The sequence below is a fragment of the Diceros bicornis genome, chromosome X, assembly GCF_020826845.1.
Source record: "Diceros bicornis minor isolate mBicDic1 chromosome X, mDicBic1.mat.cur, whole genome shotgun sequence".
Lineage (NCBI taxonomy): Eukaryota > Metazoa > Chordata > Mammalia > Perissodactyla > Rhinocerotidae > Diceros > Diceros bicornis.
The window spans coordinates 135,091,614-135,112,470 of record NC_080781.1 but is presented as its reverse complement, the minus strand read 5'-3'; the positions used below and the strand labels follow the sequence as shown (position 1 = coordinate 135,112,470).

Below are 20,857 nucleotides of genomic sequence, written 5' to 3'. Positions count from 1 at the left end.
TGTTCAAATCCCAACTGCAACTCACTCTTTGACCTCGGGCAGGCTATTTAACTTCTCTGGGCTCCGGCTGCTATTATCTCTATTTTACTGCAGTATAGTTGGGCAAAATGAATGAAGTAATACATGTGAAGGCCTTAGAACAGGGCCCGATATATTTGTTAATGAATTTTTAGCATTTTCTTCAATTATGAAAGGATAACTATGGAATGCTGACACCATAACCAATTCTTCTACAAATCACTCCTGACCCTATAAACACTAGGAAGAAAGTTAACTACAACAGGGATAGTGCATGGCCACTGGTGACCTAGTTATAAAGCTTCTCCTTAAAAAGTACATGAAAATAATGTCTCAAATAGGACCAGAGAAAGCAGTGCAGCACTGTAGAGAACATACTAGATGGGTGAGCACAGGCCCTAGGCTGTCTCTAACTTACCAAGCATGGAAAGTCCATCCGTATCTTCATCTATAAAATGTCTATGTTGGTTTAAATGCAGATCAATAATAATTAGAAGTTATAGTGAAGTTTGCAAAAGCCAGCTACCCCTTTGGTTATAGAATATTTTGTCCTAAACCCCTATAGATCAAGTTTTAATCCTTTTTATTTAAAAAACATTGAATTTGGGCTACCTTCGCTTTAAAGTGAAAATTGAAACTAAATGCCCTATATATGCTAATCACAGGAATCTAAACAAAGGTAGACTTTTTTTTTTTTTTTTTTGGTGAGGAAGATCAGCCCTGAGCTAACATCCATGCCAATCCTACTCTTTTTGCCAAGGAAGACCTGCCCTGAGCTAACATCCGTGCCCATCTTCCTCTACTTTATGTGGAACGCCGCCACAGCATGGCCTGACAAGCGGTGCTGTCAGTGCACGCCTGGGATCCGAACCTGGGCCACCAGCAGCGGAGCAGTGAAGGGCGCACACTTAACCGCTACACCACAGGGCGGGCCCCAAGACATCTATCATTTTTGATCCTGAAAAAGCTTCTGTGATGATTTAAGCCCAATCCTCCCCTGTTACAGGAAAGATAACCAGGAGAGCCTAGAGGGTATGTGACAAGGCGCTGTTGCAAGTGAGTGGCAAGGCCAGCTCTAGCCTAGGACTCCTGACTAACAGTGCAGTGTCCTTTCCTCCTAGGAAAAGGTGCTTCCAAGTGGTCTCTATGTTGAAAGAAACCAGGCTGGATGCAACTGGTCCCAGTCTCAGCGGAGGAGATTTAGACTAAGAAACATAGTTAAGAAAACTCAATTCATCTAGGCAAGCAATCTTTGGGGCCCCCAAACCCCTTCAAATGAACCTACATAAAGGTGGCATTATTTAATAAATCAAATTTTAAAGTTACAACATGGCCTTAATCGTGTCTCTCTTTAAATTCAAGACAACTAACTTCAATGGTCTCACAGTGTCCCCCTCCCTGTTCCCCCGCCCCCATCTCCCTCTCCCTGTCTCCCCCTTTCTTTGTCTCCTCCTTCTCTCTCTGTCTCTCTGCCTGTCTTTCTCCCTCTGTCTCCTCTCCCTACCACTTATCACCTTTCAGATAATCGGTTGTTACTGCCCACCTCCCCCCACGCAAAGTACAAGCCCCCCACCAGACTACAAGCTCCCCACTGGACTATAAGCCCCTACCAGATGGGGATTCTCTTTTATTTACTGCTGAATTTACAGCACCTGTAACAGTGCCTGGCACCCAGTAGGTACTTAATAGGTATTTGTTAAATGAATGAATAAACTGGGCAATAAAGATTTGGCCAAAGAACTTAACTGTTGTTTGCCCAGTGTTTCATTTAAGCTAGAAATTCATGGAAGCTTAAAAACAAATGGTAAAACAAACCCTTGGCTAATCAAGAGGCTCCAGGCATGACGGCTCTGGACAGCAGAAAGGCAGCAGTAACCTAGGGCGCTGTGAAGCAATCTGCACCAAAAAGAACTTGCGCACTACCAACCTACACTAGAGATTTTTCCTATGAAGCAGACACTTCAAATTAAGGTAACCTCTTCCAGCATGCCCTTCTTCTAGACTACGAACCTGTTCCTCTCTCTGTTGAACATGGAAAACAGGATTCCACAAAACATCTACAGCAGACATAACTATCAACCCTTTCAAACAGATGTGGGCCATTTTTACCCTTATTGTAAAAATCTAAAGGCAGCAGAATTAGAAAATAATTTTGACCTCCACCTCACGGGGCCTCTGCAAGTGAAATCTAAATTCCATGGTCACCTGATTTGAGATCAATGGCCCTCGATTAGTGTTTTTTCTGAACGCTCCGTGCACAAACAGTGACAAAAGGTACGCAGGCCTTCTCTTTGGATTTTACTCAATGTGATTTCTTCTTCTGTGAGGACATTTAAATAAAGTTTAAGGATGGTATTTCTCTGGAGGCTCCCCTGAAGCTGTGGAAACTTACCCAGTCTGAAAACCGACTTCTAAAGCCTGCCATTGAACAAGAAGTTATGCACAAGCAGCCTCTGAGTCCAGAATTCCAGGTCTTTCTAAGGGAGCTCTCTTTACTTGGAAGTCTGTTTTGAAAAAAATGCCAAATACTTAGGGCAGAGGTGCTCAATACTACCAAACCCAATGCTCCCTTTGTTATAAAACGAATTTCTATAAAGACCCTTTGCTTGCTTGAAATGAAAATCATAGAAATTATCAACCTAAACACAATTTGAAAAAATCAATATAATGCCTTAACTCAAGTATAAAGGAGAAATAAAAGGACAGTGATTTATAATAAAATAACGTATTTTTCAATACATTACACTAAAAACAAAAACACTCCCCCAAATTCCAATTTGGCCTCTAGGGGGAGTGTTACCCCCAATGAGAACCTTGCAGAGAACCTGGAACGCCCATAGAGACAGAATTTACTAAATTAACATATTCTGACTTTTGCATTAAAGTTGCTCTGACTGTAGGCCACCTACGAGGCAAGGAAATGAAAAAGATGCCTTGAGATGTCCTCCACCAAACCACTCTGCACGAATGAGAAATGTTCACAACCCAGCCATTTTGAGATCAGGTACACTATCAATTCAACTTCTACATTTGCTCAACCCACATGAAAACAAACGATGATCTGCAAAACTAGGAGTTTATTTCATTTTTATACATATTCCTTCGAACAGGGGTTGGCAAGCTTTTCCTGTAAGGGCCAGACAGTAAATATTTTAGGGAAGCTGTTGCAGCTACTGAACTCTGTATTGTAGCATTAAATCAGCAATAAGCAATACGGAAATGAAGTATTCCAGTAAGATGTTATTTACAAAAACAGGCTGTCACCCTCTGCCTTAAATTATTAAAATAATTTATTTCCAAATGAACTTTCTTTAGCCAAAGCAAATAATCATCGTGTCCTTCTAAACTAAAATATACGCTATTAACCCCACCATGCATAGCTTATACCTTGTCAAAATGCCACTATGACCAGCTGCAAAACCGTGTGATGTAGTTGAAAAAAGGACAGGATTCCGTATTCAGACCAGTTTGGGTTTCAAATCCCAATTTGGTCACTTGAGTGATAATAATAGTCACGCAACCTTGGACAAAGTACAGTTCCCTGTCTGTGAAATGGACATGATACTATCTACCTCATGGGGCCATGATGAGGAACATGTAAAATGCTCGCACAGTGCATGGCAAAACAGAGGCACTCAAATACCAGGTCACTTCCTCCTACAAGAGGTGCTCTGATGAACTCTAAGTCATTCCTCAAACTGGCACTAATACACTTGCTGGATTTCCCGTAAAACATACAATGGCTAACACTGCCTAACCATTCTGCATACACATTTTCTAAGATGATCCACCTAATCTTGGCAAGGCTCTTAACAGCCTTAAAGCAGTTTATCCTCAAAGCATGCCTACTTTCATTAAAAAAAAAAGAAAACACTTGACTCCTAGCCCAGGGACACGTTCTGTGGGAGCCCTAACATGGAGACCTTGCCTCATTACCTTCTATTCTGACTCAAGGATCCAGAAATACAACAGAAGTTTCTTAGAGTAAGTCTAACTGTATTTATTCCAAAACAGTACCCTTCGTCAACGAAAGTGCCGTATGGACAGACACGCAACACACATCCAACACATATCCATTAGAGCTTCTCCATTTGTCTCGGCCACACTGAATCTCAGAGCTAAAGGGCTTTGTTTTCACGATTCTTCTCTGGAAATTATAAAATGTTAAATAGTATTTCATGTAGAAACTCATTCTTTGCATCATTTTGATATTTACTACTCATTTTAAAGATCACAATACACTCACTCATACTTCTTTAAATGTTGCAAAGATCTTTGGCTAAAAACAATATAATTCAGATTCAGTGGAGAATGTATTCTGAATCATTTTTTCCAGTGGTTAGTGATGGATTTGAGCTGATCCATTCACCCTATCACTTGGTCCCCTCATGACAAATGGCACATCTTCAAGACAGCTGACTGGCTTCAGCAGCATGAGCTGTGGCTATTGCACAGGCTAACTTTAGAAATGCTTCATAAATTGAAATTGGTATGCTAAGTAAACTATTAGAAAAGTCAACTACCATCAGGTTAACTTTTTTTAATGTAAAAAGGCTACCTAATAATGGTATTACATACATTTAAACAGATCATTAAATTCACCAATGGATTTTGTAACCATCAAATACCTGCCAGTAAACAAAGTTTTAAAATAGGAACAAGATCAAGTTCCCCATCCACCTGCCAATTGCAAAACTCATGAAGCCAGTTGATTTGCTCCATGACAAAACTGTATTTTGTTGAACTATTTTTCCCCTCTGAGAAACTATTCCCAAAAAGTACATTTTAAATTTATAAGTAAACAGTACCTTCTTAAGCAAAAGTTAAAACAGTAATTGTTGAAGGTAAGAGTAGACACATGTAAACAGTCACAGCTATAATAGCAATGAAGGTGCCAGTTCAGAACATCTCCTTACTTTCCAAGGACCTTCTCAGACTGGGCTTTACTGACAAAGATTCCCCCAACTGCAATTAGTGGTGGAAAGGGAGGAACAGAAAGGAACTAAAGAGCAGATGTGCAGTTTCTAGAAAAATAAAGAGAGGAGAAAAGGCTGGAGATGATAAGCTGCCATTCGGACAAATTCCTTCAGGCACATGCACTGGGAGGAGAAGCAGGAGCTGTGTTGGCACCGGGTCCTTATTTATCTGCTTCAAGACAAAGAAAGCTTTTCCTGACTTCCCCATGCACAGGCATGCACACCTCACTTCTCTGCACGTGGTAAAAATTTCTAATATTTCACTTCTCATGCTGTACTGTACTTATCCATTGACATTTTATGCCCCTCTGTTAGACCTGAGCTTCCTAAGGGCAAAGGCTGTTTCACATTGTGGCACAAGCACAGAGCAGCTTAGGGACTCAGTCCATGAATAAATGAATACAGTATCACCCTAATAATGTTTCATGACTTTGGAGACCTTAGTCATCAGCCATTAAAGGAACTCCGACCTCCTTCCCTAGGGCTGATTTTTGTGTTTATAACTCCTTTGCATATCTGTATAACTTTTCACATATGTATATATCTCTAAAAATATGTTGATTTTGCATGGTTTTGAACTTTTATACATAAATGGAATCATTACACATTCTTCTGCCCCATGCTTTTCTCACACAGCATTGTTGTGCAAGTCATAAACGTAGATGTGTGGGGTTTGCTCTGCTCATTTTCACTGCTGCATAGTAGTCCATTGTTCCACACTTTGTTTTCCATTCTCTTCTCAGTGGTCATTTGAACTGGTTCCAGGTTTCACTATTACAAACAACACTATTATGAACAATCTTGTAAATGTCTCCCATTTCTGGCACATGTATAAGAACAGCAACGGTATTTTTGTGCCAGATTTTCCAATACCTTTTTCTGATCTTGCAGTAAACACATTTAAAAAAAAAGTCAAATAATATGGAGAAGATGAATAATAGATGAAAATGTAGGCAAATCACCCATTTGAGATGAAATGAAATCCCAGGGTTGTCAACACACTAATTCAAGCAGCAAAGGCGAAAAAGACAAAATAATGGATGGGCAGTGTCGGAGTTTCCTGTGGCTGCTGTAAAAAGTACCACAAACTTGGTGGCTTAAAACAATAGAACTTTTGTTCTCTCACAGTTCTGGAGGCTACAAGTCTGAAATCAAGGTGTTGGCAAGGCCACATTCCTCTGAAGGCTCTAGGGGAGGATCCTTCCTCGCATCTTTCAGCTTCTGGTGGTTGCCAGCAATCCTTGGCATTCCTTGGCTTGCAGCTGCATCACTCCAATCTCTGCCTCTGTCGGCACACGGTGTTGTCCCTATGTGTCTCTGGGTCTTCACATGGTGTTCTCCTCTCTTACAAGGACACTAGTCATATTGGATTAAGGGCCCACCCTACTCCAGTTTGACCTCAACTAGTTATATCTGCAATGACCCTATTTCCACATAAGATCACATTCTGAGGTACTGGGGGCTAGGCCTATCAACACGTCTTTTTGGGGGACACAATCCAATGCATAACAGGCAAGAGGTTAGCTACAGAAATTAACAATCTACAAAATGGTCATGTCAACATATGATTACATTCAGAACAATTTACTTTGTCAATCCATCTATAAGCATTCACCAAACAGCTATTAAATTAACCGGCACTGAAATATTAATATAGCTTCTTAGAAGAAATAATGAAATGACACTAGATCAATCATTTCTGAGACACTCCTTGCTCAGCATATATGATTATTTAGTACTTTTCCAAGGAGGCCAAAAATCAGTCAATAAATATAATAGTGGGCAACCACTTTGGACCACGGTGGGCAAGTCTACAAAAATTGAGATAGGTCTTCAAGGAGCTAGCAACTGAGTTGAGGAGATGAATAAATATGAGACAAGTTAAACAGTAATAAAGACAATAATACAGGTGACACTATACAAGTAAAGCAAAATAGAACATCCACTCACGGGTAATGATCATGGCTTCCATTTACTGATCCTCTACTATGTGCGAGGTATTGTTCTAAGCACACATGAACTCATTCAATCCCCCCACCAACCTTATAAGGCAACTACTATTACTATCTTTATATAAAAACACAACCTCGAGGAACAAGAAGGTTAAACAACATGTCCACTAAGAACTGCCCAAGTTAGAATTCAAAACCCAGTCTGTCCCTCTTACCCACTAACAGATATCTGTCACTCTAATTCTCCAATAGATGATCAAACAAAAAATGAGGACATCATGCCTCCTTTTAAAAAGCTGAGTAAAAAAGGTGTTTTTGGAATTCCATCACTATGTAATAAAATCTCATGGTCACAAAGAAAAACTCTTGCTTTCATTTTAAAGACGAGTAAACAAATAGTGACTTTTTTCCCAAAACCATGTCTGTGAGGCACTGAACCAGTACAATCCTTCTTGTTTGTCCACTGCAATATTATTTTTTATCATGGAAGAGTCTTTTCAAACTATATTAAAAAGAAGGAACAAATGTATTACTAGTGGACAAAAATAGAATAAATACCCCATGAGGTACGACTATGATGTAATGAGGCCTTTGTTAAGATGCCTATCAGAGCAGATGTAGCTAGATGAGTTCTTCTTCAAAGTAGTACCTTTTGATGGTGTGCACTTATTCCAGCAATGCTGTCACTATTCAAAGTATTCTTCCGATTCTTTTGAAACTGCCTTTAGATTTTAAAGCTACGTAAGACACCATCTCATGAATTTTACCATATCTCAATTTTTAAACAAAAAGCAATGCTTACCACAGCATGAGTGCCCACTCTACTTAACAGATGGGCTGCAAAACGATTTTGGCCTAAAGCCAAATGCAGAGTCCCCGTTCAAAGATTTGACACCATTGAGGATATTTTTTAAGAGGTGCTGTGGTCTCTGAAGGCAATTCCAAAGAAGAGTTCCAAAAATGGGCTGGATAATTTTGATTTGGAGCTTCCTGTCCCTTCTCTACATGGAGTAGAAGTAAAAAAAGCAGCAAGTGAGGTTTTCGAATTTTACCTAGGGTTTCCCAATTGTTGAAAATGCTGGGCTTGATAATCTTAATTAGTCCTGATTTACAAGAGTAGGCTGACCTTGAAGGTTAGCAGAGATCAGCAGCAGGACAAGTAGCCTGCCCAATAGGCAGTTTGCCCTACTAGTTAGAAGAGTGTCCAGAGGGAATCTCCAAATACTAGCTTCATTAGAAGCCTTGGAGATTCAGAAAGAGAAAGACTTGCAGTGACTCAGAGTATGGACAATGGTTATCTTCCTACTTGGGGCAGTTACCTATTATTCCAGTCATAAATACAAGCGGCCACTCATCCCTACTATAGAAGAAGGTGAAAGGACCAAACACACGAACACACACACACACACTTCTAGAAATTGGCACTATTAGCAGGGAGGAAGTTTTTGTAGTTGAGGAAGAAATAATCTAAGAAAAAAGGCAGAAATAAAAAGGCAAGGGGGGGCTGGCCCCATGGCGTAGTGGTTAAGTTTAGCACACTCCGCTTTGGCAGCCCAGGTTTGTGGGTTTGGATCCCAGGTGCGGACCTACACCACTCATCAGCCATGCTGAGGTGGCGACTCACATACAAAATAGAGGAAGACTGGCACAGATGTCAGCTCAGGGACAACCTTCCTCAAGGAAGAAAAAAAAACCAGGAAGATTGGCAACAGATGTTAGCTCAGGGCGAATCTTCCCCACCAAAAAAAAAAAAAAAAAGGCAAGGAGATGAAGAGGAACCAAAACCAATGTCAAAAGAATGGCAAAGAGGGGTTGGCCCCATGGCCCAGTGGTTAAGTTCAGCGCGATCCACTTTGGTGGCCTGGGTTTGGTTCCTGGGTGTAGGTCCATGCCCATGCTGTGGCGGTGACCCATGTACAAAACAGAGGAAGACTGGCACAGATGTTAGTGCAGGGTGAACCTTCCTCAAGCAAAAAAAAAGAGGAAGACTGGCAACAGATGTTAGCTCAGCGTGAATCTTCCTCAGCAAAAAAAAAAAAAAAAAGGATGGTAAAGAAAGAGAAGATGAAGAAATTTCAGTAGTATAAGAATGCCACATATGAATCTGACACAGAGAATTTCCATGGCTTTTAAAGGAGCAATATATACTGCTCCATAGAAGAATAAAAAGAATTCCCAAGCTCCAGATGGAAATTCTGTTATCAACATTAGGAGGAAAAGCTGGGTAGTGGTGGTTGATAATGGGTATGAAAGTGGTGATATGTAGAGTCAATAGGGCTATTCACGAAGTATACTATTTTCCTGAAGATTGTATCTGAGATATGGCTTCTACAAACATCGTTCAACAGCTAATCATGATTAAAAAAAAAAACTCTCAGCAAACTAGGAATAGTCAAGGGCACCTATGAAAAAACTTATAGCTAACATCATACTTTATGGTGAAAGATGAAATCCTTTCTGACTAAGTGTGGTAAAAAGGCAAGGATGGTTGCTCTTATTGCTTGTACTCAATCTTTTAGAGATCATAGCAAGTCTAATAAGTCAAGAAAAAGATACAAAAGGCATAACATATGGCAAGGAAGAAGTAAAATTGTATTTGCAGATGACATGAGCAAGTATGTAAAAAATCCTAAGAATACTACAGAAAAACTAGAACTAGTAAGTAAATTTAGTAAGGTTGCCTGATACACAAGGTCAACATAAAAATTAATTGTATTTGTGTTGTTACCAATGAACAAATGGACACTGAAGTATAAAAATATCGTTTGAATAACATAAAAAATGAAATATTTAGGGATACATTTAACAAAATGTGTACAAGATCCATACACTGAAAACTATAAAACCCTGCTAAGAGAACTTAAAGAAGACCTAAATACACGGAGATATATATCATGCTCATGCTCAAGGATTGGAAGACTCAATATTGTTATGATGCCAATATTGATCTATAAATTCAATGCAATCCCTATCAAATCCCAATGGGCTTTGTCAGAAATTGACAAGATGATTCTGAAATTTGTATGAAAAGGCAAAGGACCAAGAATAGCCAAAATAATCTTGAAGGGAACAAAAAAAGAACAAAGTCGGAGTACTTCCACTTCCTAATTTCCAGACTTACTATAATGCCTCAGTAATCAAGACAGTGTGGTACCAGCATCAGGATAAACATACAGATCAATGGAACAGAACAGAGTCCAGAATTAGGCCCATCTTTTGGAGGTCCTAACAGTGGTCAACTGATTTCCAACAAAGGTACCAAGGTGATTAAATGGGAAAAGGATAGTCTTTTCCACAAATGATGGTGGAACAACCTGATATCCATATGGAAAAATAAGTGAATCTCGACCCTTACTTCACACGATATACAAAGTCAAGTTGAAATGAAGTACGTATTAGTTTTATATTGCTGCATAACAAACTTAGTAGCTGTAAACAACACACATTAATTATTTCACAGTTTCCATGGGTCGGGAGTCTGGGCACAGTTTAGCTGGATCCTCTGCTCAAGATGTCACAAGGCTGTAAACTCAAGGGAAGGGGATTACAGAGGGTGTGAACGCTGGGGTTTGGAAATGAGGAGGGCCACTGTAGGGTCTGTCTGCCACAACAGATCTAAACATTAGAGCTCCTGCAAAAGTCCTAGAGGGAGACACAGGGGAAAATCTTCGTGAACTTAGGTTAGGCAAAGACTTCATAGAGCACAAAAAGTAGAAACTATGAGAGGAAAAAAAATGATAAACTGAACTTCATCAAAATTAAAAACCTTTGCTCTTTCAAAGGCACAGTTAAGAAAATGAAAGTGTAAGCCACACTTTGGGAGAAAGTACTTGCAAATCACATATCTGATAAAGGTCTTGTATTCAAAACATATAAAGAATTCTTATAATTTAATAATAAAAGACAATCCAATAAGAAACAGGCAGAAAATGTGAGCAGACACTTCACCAAAGGAGACATACCAACAGCCAATAAGTACGTGAAGACATCTCGCCATCATTACTCACCAGGAATATGCAAATTAAAACAACAGTGAGCTACCATGACACACCCAATGGAATGGCCACAACTGTAATAAGACAGACAATAACGAGTGTTGGTGAGGATGTGGCCCAAGCAGAACTCTCATACTTTACTTTGCCAGAAGGAAACGAAAAATGGCACAGCCATTTTGGAAAATAGTTTGACAGTTTCTTGTAAAGTTAAACATACACTAAGCATATGGCCCAGCAATGCCATACCTAAGTATTTACACAAGACAAATGAAAACATGAGTCCACACAAAGACCTGTAAGCCAAGTGTTCACAGCAGCTTTATTCATAATGGCCAAAGAGTGAATCAACTCAAATGTTCATCAACTAGTGACTGGACAAATTACATCACAGCCATGCCATGAAATACTACTCAGCAACAGAAAGTCACCAACTGCTGATACATGAGACAACATGGCTGAACATAAAACACACTACGCTAAGGGAAGAAGCGAACCACAAAATAGCATATAAACCTACCCTCAACACATTTCAAAGAACTATGAGTATTCAGACCACATTCTCTGACCATAATGCAGTTAAGTTAGAAATCAGTTTTAAAAATATCTAGAATATATAATTGTAAATTTAAAAGTACACTTCTAAAGAACTCACAGGTGAATGAAATTATCACAATGGAAATTAGAATATATCAGAACTAAATAATAATAAAAATACTATGTTTTGAAACATCCAAACAGCAGAATAAATCCAAAGAAAGAAGGAAGGAGAAAATGAAGAGAAGAGTGACTTCCAGGAGACATTTTAAGTGAAAAAAAAGCAAGAGGCTGAATAGTGTATGTAGTATGCTTTTTTGGTGTAAGAAAATGCAAATGTGTGTGTGCTCAAATCTGCAAAAGAAGAAACATAGAAGAATGAACTAAAAACTAATAATATTGATTATGGGTGGTGGTGGGGAGAAACAGCATGCCTGGCAGAAGACAGGGATGGAAGCAAGGCTTTTTGGAATATACCTTGATATAAATTAGACCTTAAAATCATAGAATGTTTTTACTCATTAAAAATTAATCAAAAAGAAACTTGAGAATATAATTATGCTCATTCATTTCCACATACTGACAAACCTCATTCTGCATAACCACAACGGACAAACCTCTGGTAAGACTAATCAAGAAAAAAAGAGAGAAGGCACAAATAAACAATATCAAGATTTAAGAATGAAAAGACAGATGTAACTACAGATATGGCAGATAGTAAGTGGTAGTTTAAAATCCTCCCACACCAAACGCTCTCGGCCCAGGTGGCGCCAGGGCAAGTTCTACCCAACATTCAAAGAACAGAGACCCAATGTTACACAAACTTCCAGAGACCTGAAGAAGGGAACATCCTGACTCACTTTACAAGGCTAGCAAAACGACACTAAACGACACAAGACAGTACAGGAAAATTACAGCCAAATCTCATTCACAAATATAGATGCAAGAATACTGAAGAAAATATTACCAATCAAATCCAGCAGTAAGAAACATGTTGGGTTCACGCCAGCAATGCAAACCTTGTTAACGCCACAAAGTTTTATTGGAAAATCCCTTCAAATGGCCCATCGCATTAACAGGTTTAAAGAGGGAAAAAAACATATCTCCATAAAAGCAGGAAAGGGGTTTGATAAAATTCAACATCCATTTATGCAAAAAAAAATGTGCACTAGAAGTGCGCCTACACAAAACCTAAAGTAAACAAAATGCTTTATGGTGAAATATGGAAAACAGCGCGCCTTCTCGAATACAGATCCTGGGCCCCACCCAAACCTAGAGAATCAGAAACTCCAGGCTTGCTGCCAGGGAACTTGTCGTTTTTGGAAACGCCCTCAGGTGATTCTGATGCGGCTGGCTACTCAAAGTCAAAGTGCGAGCCACAAGCTGCAGCAGAGGCATCACCTGGGACCTTGCTACAACTGGGGAGGGCTCTCCCGCCCATCCCAGGCCCACTGAATAAGGATCTGCAGTTCAACCCGAAGTCCAGGTGACTCGCAGTGCTGTCAAGTCAGAGACGCGCTCCTAGAGCAGCTGCTCTGAGCTGGGCTGCATGCCAGAATCACCCGGAGCGCTTTAAAAAAATGCAGATGTCTGATCTCCCCTGAGATCAAATAAATCTGAATGACTGTGGGTGGGGCCCAGGCAGCAGGTAGTTAAAGCTCCCTAGGTGATTCTAATGAGCAGCTATCTCGGCAAACCACTGGTCTGTAGTATTCCAGCACAAAGAAACTTCTGTTTAGGGACTCCGTGCCCTCTCTGATGAGCCAGAGAAGGAGGCCTTCCTCGAGTTCTTTGAGGATGCCCCCAAGAAAGAAGCTTACGTTTCACACGTATACCAACGGCGACTTCTTAATACGGCTTACCAAACTAAAACCGAGAAAAGAACGCTTGGCAATGATGTGGGGATGTTGTGAGGATTCAAATGAGATGTATGGAATAGCACTGGGCGAAGTGCTTGGCACAGATTACACCGAACGTTAACGCAAGTTATTGCTGAGGTGGCAGCGGTGGCTCTAACTGCTCTTCCGGCATTGACAGCAAATCTGATGACATCATCAGCAAATCAAGGCCAAAATGTATCTCTCGAAGCTTCGCTGTCCAACACTGGAGCCACTAGTACATGTAGCTCCTGAACACTTGCAATATGGCTAGTCCAAATCGAGGTGTGCTGTAAATGTAAAATACACACCAGATTTCAACAACTTAGTACAAAAGGGGGGGGCATCTCACTAATTATTATACTGATTACAGTTTAAATGATAATATTGTGGATATACTGGGTTAAATAATATATATTATAAAAATTGATTTTATCTGTTTCTTTAATGCAGCTACTAGGAAAACAGATTACACATGTGGCTTGAATTATCTTTCTACTGGACAGTATGGTCTCGAAGGATGGGGAGCTAGGATGTGAACTGCTACTTAGACCAGCCTGCTCAAACTTTAATTTACATACAGATCACTGGGGGGCCTTATTAAGATGCAGATTCTGGCTCTGTCAGTCTGGAGGGGGCCTAAGATTCTGCATTTCTCCTAAGCTCCCAGGAGCAGGGGCATCAGGACAATCTTCATCAACAAGGAGAAACTGTTTTGGTGGCATAGAAGTGATGGGAACCTCTGGAAAAACAATCACGTCATCTCAGAGTTGATAACAGCGAAGAAAGGAAATGGCCAGCAGGGTTACACTCAGCCTCAACTTTAAAAATCAGTTATTATGTCTGGCAGCGAGGGCTACAAAGAGGTGAGGACTAGCTCCAATTGGCCTCCGTCTGTGAGGGGTGTAGAGACGTTCTCTCACAGATCCGGAACCATTGACGTGTGCAAGAAACACCTCAGGACCAGGAAACTCAAAATGGAATCTTGACTGGGGTTTCTTATAACCTGCCCACCCCATAACCAGTGTCAATGGCAGCACCCTGCTGGGGTCTCACTGAAACTAAGTGCAAATCTTCCTTCTCACTGTGACCCACAAATAGTACTGACACGTCATACCCAGAGGTCACTGCTGAGCAGGTACATTTCTCATTTCAGTAAAATAGCTCAGCCCAATTCCAGGCCTGCTGGAACGAACCCTGACCGCGCAATCCCCATTCTCCTCAGTCCCCGCCTAAGTCATCTCAGGGCCATAACAAAACTTAAGGGTCACACAAGGGCATTTCAAGTCCACCACCTAATGCTAAGAATCCCCTTTGTGACCCACTTCTGCCTCCAGAGCTCCCACGAACGGAAAAGCATGACACTCTGAAGTAGCAGCCCATTCCACTGTAAGAGGCTCTAGGAAACAAACCATGCTTCCTTCTCGCAAAACTCGCAAGGACGTGATATCAGTATCTCACAATTACCACAAGCTAAAGAAAGGGCATCGCTGTGTGTCAAGGTCTGCAGGCAAGGGAATAAGAGCTGAATGAGTTAAAAACAAGTTACTTTTATTTTTACTTTCAATTATTACCCTTCAACTTCCCTTACCCCTTCTCATCAACAAGCAAAGCAAAAACGAATCTAAACTCAAACTGCTCATCACAATAGTCCAAAACTCCAGAAGCTGGGAAGAAAAGGGTGGGAAAGCAAAGTGTGAGACCTCTCCCACCACTGGACTGACTCAAAGAGCTTTCTTATTCATTTGCTAACTGACCATGGAAAGAAAGGCTAAGCCTGAGCTCCATTTCATCCTGCAGTCAGGGAATATGATCTCTAAACATACAACAGAATTGGCTGAAATGAACACATCCAAACAATTCTAAACTCTCCACCCTTGTCCAGCTCAAGTCACAGAATGGTTACTAAATGTCTATTGCGGGTAGAGGGCCATGTTAGGTGTCACTGGCCCAGCAAAACAACCTCAGCCCCTTTTATTACAAGCTAGAAAGATGAAAAAAATTAATACTGAAATACTCAGGTGTTACCTATCAAGACAAGGAGTCGAGGAATAGCAATACTAACCCAATATAAGTACGTGAAATTTCAAAGAGCTACTTATGGAGTCATTTTGAGACACTGAGAGACAAATTCAAGTAACAAGAAAAGAGTACTCAGCACCCATTCTCTTCCAACAAGGTAAGGACCTGGAGAGCAATCAAGTCCCTTAATTTCTTCTCATCCTAATCCCAGGAGCATGAGCATCCAGTCTAGTGTGGAAGGAGGAACTCAGCAGGCCCTCAAGCTGCATCGAGGAGCTAAGGTGATGTGCTGACTGGAAAAAGGAAAGACTTTCCTTCTGAGACACTGCAGAAAAAGGCAGGCAATATTCCCTGATGCAGAGGTCGCCTTGCTCTCGCCCTGTGAGTGCTGGGTATACAGTACTATCATTTTAGGAATGAATACAATGGAAGCTCATAAGGTGTACTAATGGCTTCGGGTCCATTTGAGAGGGCACTAAAACACTTGCATATTTCAACGCTGACAGAAGAGGGAGAGCAAGGCAGAGGCCGCACCTACAGCTACGGGGCAGATGGGCCAAGAACAGGAAGGACGCTGCCCTCTTAGACCAGTTCTCCAAATAGCGACGGCTTATACAACACATGAATGCAATAATAATAATGCCCCACAGTTTACAAAGGGTGCTGATGCATATCTGCTTCTCTCAAGAGCTCTGGGAGCTGGGTAGTGCAGGTTTTCTTAGCTCTGTCTTACAAATGGAAGACCACCTACAGCGAGGTAAAATGACTTGTCCCGTGTCACAGGGTTACGAAGGGGCAGAACTGAGACTTGAACCTGACTTCCGGAATCCAAACACAGGAAGCTTTCTACCACCTCACACAGACAAAAGGCTCCTTTGCCACTCCTTGTTCCTCGGGTAGAAACAGAAAGAAAGCACTGGCGCACAATGCCAATTTTCTACAGAGATGCCTGCCACATTCTTAAAAAGAAAAGGATGAGACTGCCCTGGTGCCCCTGTGGAAAAATACATTGTAAACATTTAATATGAAAAACCATCCTCCAACTACAGGATGCCAACTGGATATCACTCAACTAACTCCAACTGGGTCTCCTGGTACGCTCTTGCTTTCAAAGCAGAGGAATTAGAAGACGGCCTCTCTTGCTCTATTCTTGTTTGTAGTAACAAACAGAATATGGCCTCGAGTAATTTCTGAGTCCAAACAGTAAAAGGAGCTTAGCACTGCAAGACTGTGGACACTGCTGCCAATAACACCTGAAACTAAAAGCTAGAGTCAACAATGAAATGCAGAGAAATGTCTACGAAATCACACTTACTGCATTTCCAGAAGTTTATTAGGACATATCGAGAATCATTTTTTTCTTAAAAGAAAAGGAGTTCCATGTAGTTCAAGTCAGTGAGTTAACTTTTCTTGAGTGCCTACTATGTGCCAGACACTATCCTAAGCACTTAACATAGATCATCACGCAGTCCTGCCTACAACTCTTTAAGGAAGGTACTATTATTATTATTTTCATTTTACTTATTTTTATTTACTTATTATTATTTCATTTTACAGATAAGGAAACTGAGGCACAGTAGAAGTAAGTAACTCGCCCAAAGTCACACAGGTAATATGAAACCAGGATTCAAATCCAGAGTCAACACCTTATAGATAAATGACAGCCCCTGTCCCCACATCTGCCAAAAAGGAATAATGAACTGAGGAACCAGAAAATAAAGGAAGCAGAACTTCAAAGAGGTCAGAAACAGGGAAGAGAAATTACTAAGGAATAATAAAAACAACTTCTTATTCTCTTATAAAAGTGAAAACCCTTTAGAAATAACAAGAAACTCTGGCCTTTGAAATCCTTTGGCCACCAGTTCAAAATGTCGCCTACTAAGCCTTGAAGGGGCTCTGCTTTTCTCCTTAGTTTGGAGCCCTCACTAAGAGCAAGAACCACATGCTCTTTGAGTGGTTTTTAATGTTAACTACACTTTGTTAATTCTCCTTTTATTTTGGAACAAAGAATATTGGAGTATTTTTTGTAACTTTAATCATTTTTCAGAACCTGTAAAAATTTAAAAATTTGCTTTGAAGCCATTGAACATACAGAATAGGAGAGAACTGAAAAGGTACTAAACAGATGAACTTTCACAGTCAGTTATCATTAATGCCATTTTATTTGTACTCTTGTTCTTAAGAAGTTGAGTGCTTCTTTCCTCTAGAGCTAATCTCCAAATGAACTAGTTTCTTTACAAACCACACAACACACGGATTGACGATCATTTCAGATTGTAGGTTCCCAGTACAAAGCAGTGTGCAGGAAGAGAAATCCTTGTGTAAGGTACCCTGAAGCCAGCAGACACTGGCATGGAATCAACAGCCAATACTGACCTCAGCAGAGCCTTCTGTAGCTGCAGTGAGACAGCAAGGGATTTGGAGACCACCTCCCTGGGTGTTTGAAACCACTTACTGTTTGCATATAAGGGGGAAAATGCAAGTACAAATGAGGCTGTGATGACCTTATCATCCAAGAGGCAATCGCTGGAGAAATGAGGACTCCATAGAATCTCTGATTCAGACACATTTACTTTTGGATTCAATGATTTGCTTTAATGGAGCAGCAGCCAACAATCTAAAAGTGGCAATTCAAAGTAATGCCCCAGTCACTCTCAATCATGCCAGCCTGTTTCACTGTCATCGCAGAGTTTCAGAGCTCTATTTTTCTTCATAGTGCTCATCGCCACTGGAAAATATATCATTGTTTATTTTTTATTGTCTGCTTCTCCACACATCATAAGCTCTGTAGAGCAGGGACCTTGTCAGTGGTGCGGTCTTCTCAGTGCTTGGGACACTGCAGGCATACCATGGGCATTCTGGGTTTGATCAATGAATGAAACCACTGGCAACTTGATAAATATGTTAGAATTTTAAGGAGTTCTAACTTTAAGGAGACCAACCATTTAATAACCATACTAGAATCTAAAAGCCCCAGTGAATGTTCTCCACTTTCAAGCACCTCAGGAGGCTATTATACACTGGCAGCAGCACTGGTTTGAATCTACTCCATGGTGTGGAATCTCTCAAGGGTCGATTTGGTTTTGTGAAAGAGCCAAAAGTCATTCAGAGTTAAATCTGGTGAATAAGTGATCATGCCCCAAATAAATGGTAGATAAAAGCAAAATGTGTCTATAAATCAACAAGTCTGATTGTCTTCTTTGGCTTGTAAACTAGTTTTGAATTCAATTCAAAATGGTTTGAACTACAGAAAAATCGCTGGCTGAGTCTCAAGACTGTAAGATGCATGGATACTTCACAAGGAGCAAAACTGAGCTGTGATAAAAAGTACTCTGGCTAGATAAATGCCAAGATTACCCCGCCCCCCGCCCCCGAGACCTGACCTGCGATATTAGTTTTGCTATTAAGTTGCCCCTAAGCCTGGGTCACATTAGTTATCCTCTCTGGGCTTCAGTTTCCCCATGTGAGAAACAAATAAACTATATGAACTTCAAGATCCTATTCAATTCTAATATGTCAGGATTCCATTCTTGTGAAGGTCTAGTATGTCAGTTTAAAAACCAGTAGCAATCCACTTTGCCTCACACTTTGTCTATAAAGCCTATAACATAATTTGTGCAGCAGATTCATTTCATATTTGCTTAAGCAAAAACTAAAATTAGTTTTCACTTCCTGAGCGCAGCAAAAGACAGTTAAGGGAGGCAACCCGGCAAAGGGCGCTTGCTCGTGCCTGTGCATACTTCCGACTGCGTATCAGGGAACTAAACGTTCCCTCTCCGATCTTCCCTCAACTGTTGCAAAAGCAGATAAACCTCCCGTGCGTGACACAGAAAACACTGGCCGAGAACGCAGATCGAGGCTTCGCGGCCAGTGCCGGGCTGCGGCGGCTCCACAGGACTCAGGGGGGATGCGGCGGGCACCCACCCCGAGCGGAGGGTCAGGGTGAGGACCAGCCGAGGCGCGTCGCCGGGGAGGCAGGGCGGCTGCCCGGCCCGCTCGCCGCCCCGGGACGGGGAAGCAAAGTCCGGACAGCGGCCGCGATGCCCCCACACCAGCCCCGGCCCCGGGCCCCCGGCCCCGATTCCTGTCCCGACCTTCGCCCGCCGCCGGCCTGGGACCTTGGGCGGGGAAAACCAGGGAAGACGGAGGCACCTGCCTGCTGTTCCCCGGCCTCAGCCCTGATCGGCGGGGACAGCGAAGGCGCTCGTACGAACCCCCCCCCGCGGGTGCTGCAAGGCCCCGGGGGACCCGCGGGACCTGCCGGCCCGGGGAGCCCCAACTTCTTCCTCCCGCCCCCCCCCTCAAGTCCCCGCAGCACCCTGCTGGGAGCCAGGCCAGCCGCGAGCGCGAACCCACCTCGGGCTCCGGGCGCCACCGCCGTTGCCAGGCTGCTCGGCTCCCGGGCCCCGCTCCGCCCCCTCCAGGGCCCGCCCCCTGCGGCCTCTCCGCCCCTGACCACCGCCCGCCGCCCTCCTCCGTGCGCCGGTTGGCTGGGGGCGTGTCACGTGACAGGGGCGGGGCGGGCAGAGGACACTGGGTGAGCGTGGGGAGCCGCTCCAAGGGGCGGGCCTCTTCGCCCAGGAGGCTGCTGGGAAATCCTCTTTGAAGCGTTCAGCGCGTGGAGGCAACTGGGAGTTGTAGTTCTAAATATGGTGGCCGGAATGGGCAGGGCCAAGATGTTAGCAGCCACCCCTGTCAGGGAAGTAGGAGTAGGCGCCGAGCGGAGGCTGCTGGGAAGCGTAGTCCCAGGACTCTTCTCTGTATTTCACTGTTTTTTTCCAATAAAGGGGAAATCCAGAGGGAAAACTTCTCTAGATAAAACTTTAGCGGGTGTCACTAAATTGAGCCATTACTGGGTACACGAGGTTGGCAGCGTGAAGTTGAGATACTATAAGAAAACAAGAGAAATTTCACTGACTCCAGTGCAGGATCTGCAATTCACAAACCCTGCTAACAACTGAGGTATCCTTCATATTGTGCCAGTACCGTTCCAAGAACTCTCTTGAGACTTAGTGAAAGGAAACATATCAGGGTAAAGTTCCTTCTACTTTTTGAGCTTTGGGGCAGGCAACCAGTAATACTGTAAAGAGAAAGAAGGAAGGCAACTTTAGGAAAAGAATTCAGTGTGTAATAAAAAAAAACAAAAAACACATACTCGGACACATAGAAGAATATGTGTAATATTCCTTGTGCTGCATAATAATTATACAGAAGCAGTTCAGGTAAATGACAGTAAGTAGGATTACTTTAACATGACCTCTTTTTCTCTTATGTTTGTTAGTAATCCAGTATCTAAAAACAGCTGTTTTACACAATACTTATATATGTGTGTTGGTGTGTATAATCATGTATCATTATACACAAACGTATTTTAATCCTATTGAAGAGCCCAGATTTGTTAGATGAGTAATAAGGCCCTTCAGACTCCAACCCACCTACTCTTTACACACTTCTCCCAATGTGCCTCTTCTCTCTCTTCACCC

General features: G+C 42.0%; 1 protein-coding gene across 5 annotated transcripts in view; it reads right to left on the bottom strand.

Moving 5' to 3' along the window:
- Positions 1 to 19,777, bottom strand: part of MTM1 (myotubularin 1) — a 104,155-nt gene extending 84,378 nt beyond the window's left edge. For 3 of the 5 annotated variants that reach the window (XM_058534880.1, XM_058534883.1, XM_058534884.1), the window contains exon 1: positions 19,731 to 19,777. The gene's annotated coding sequence lies outside the window, so the exon portion shown is untranslated. Of the gene's footprint in view, positions 1 to 2,410; positions 2,555 to 12,442; positions 12,860 to 19,730 lie in introns of those variants that run through there. The other 2 variants (XM_058534882.1, XM_058534881.1) reach the window with 2 other exon arrangements.
- Between the last annotated feature and the right edge of the window lie 1,080 nt (positions 19,778 to 20,857).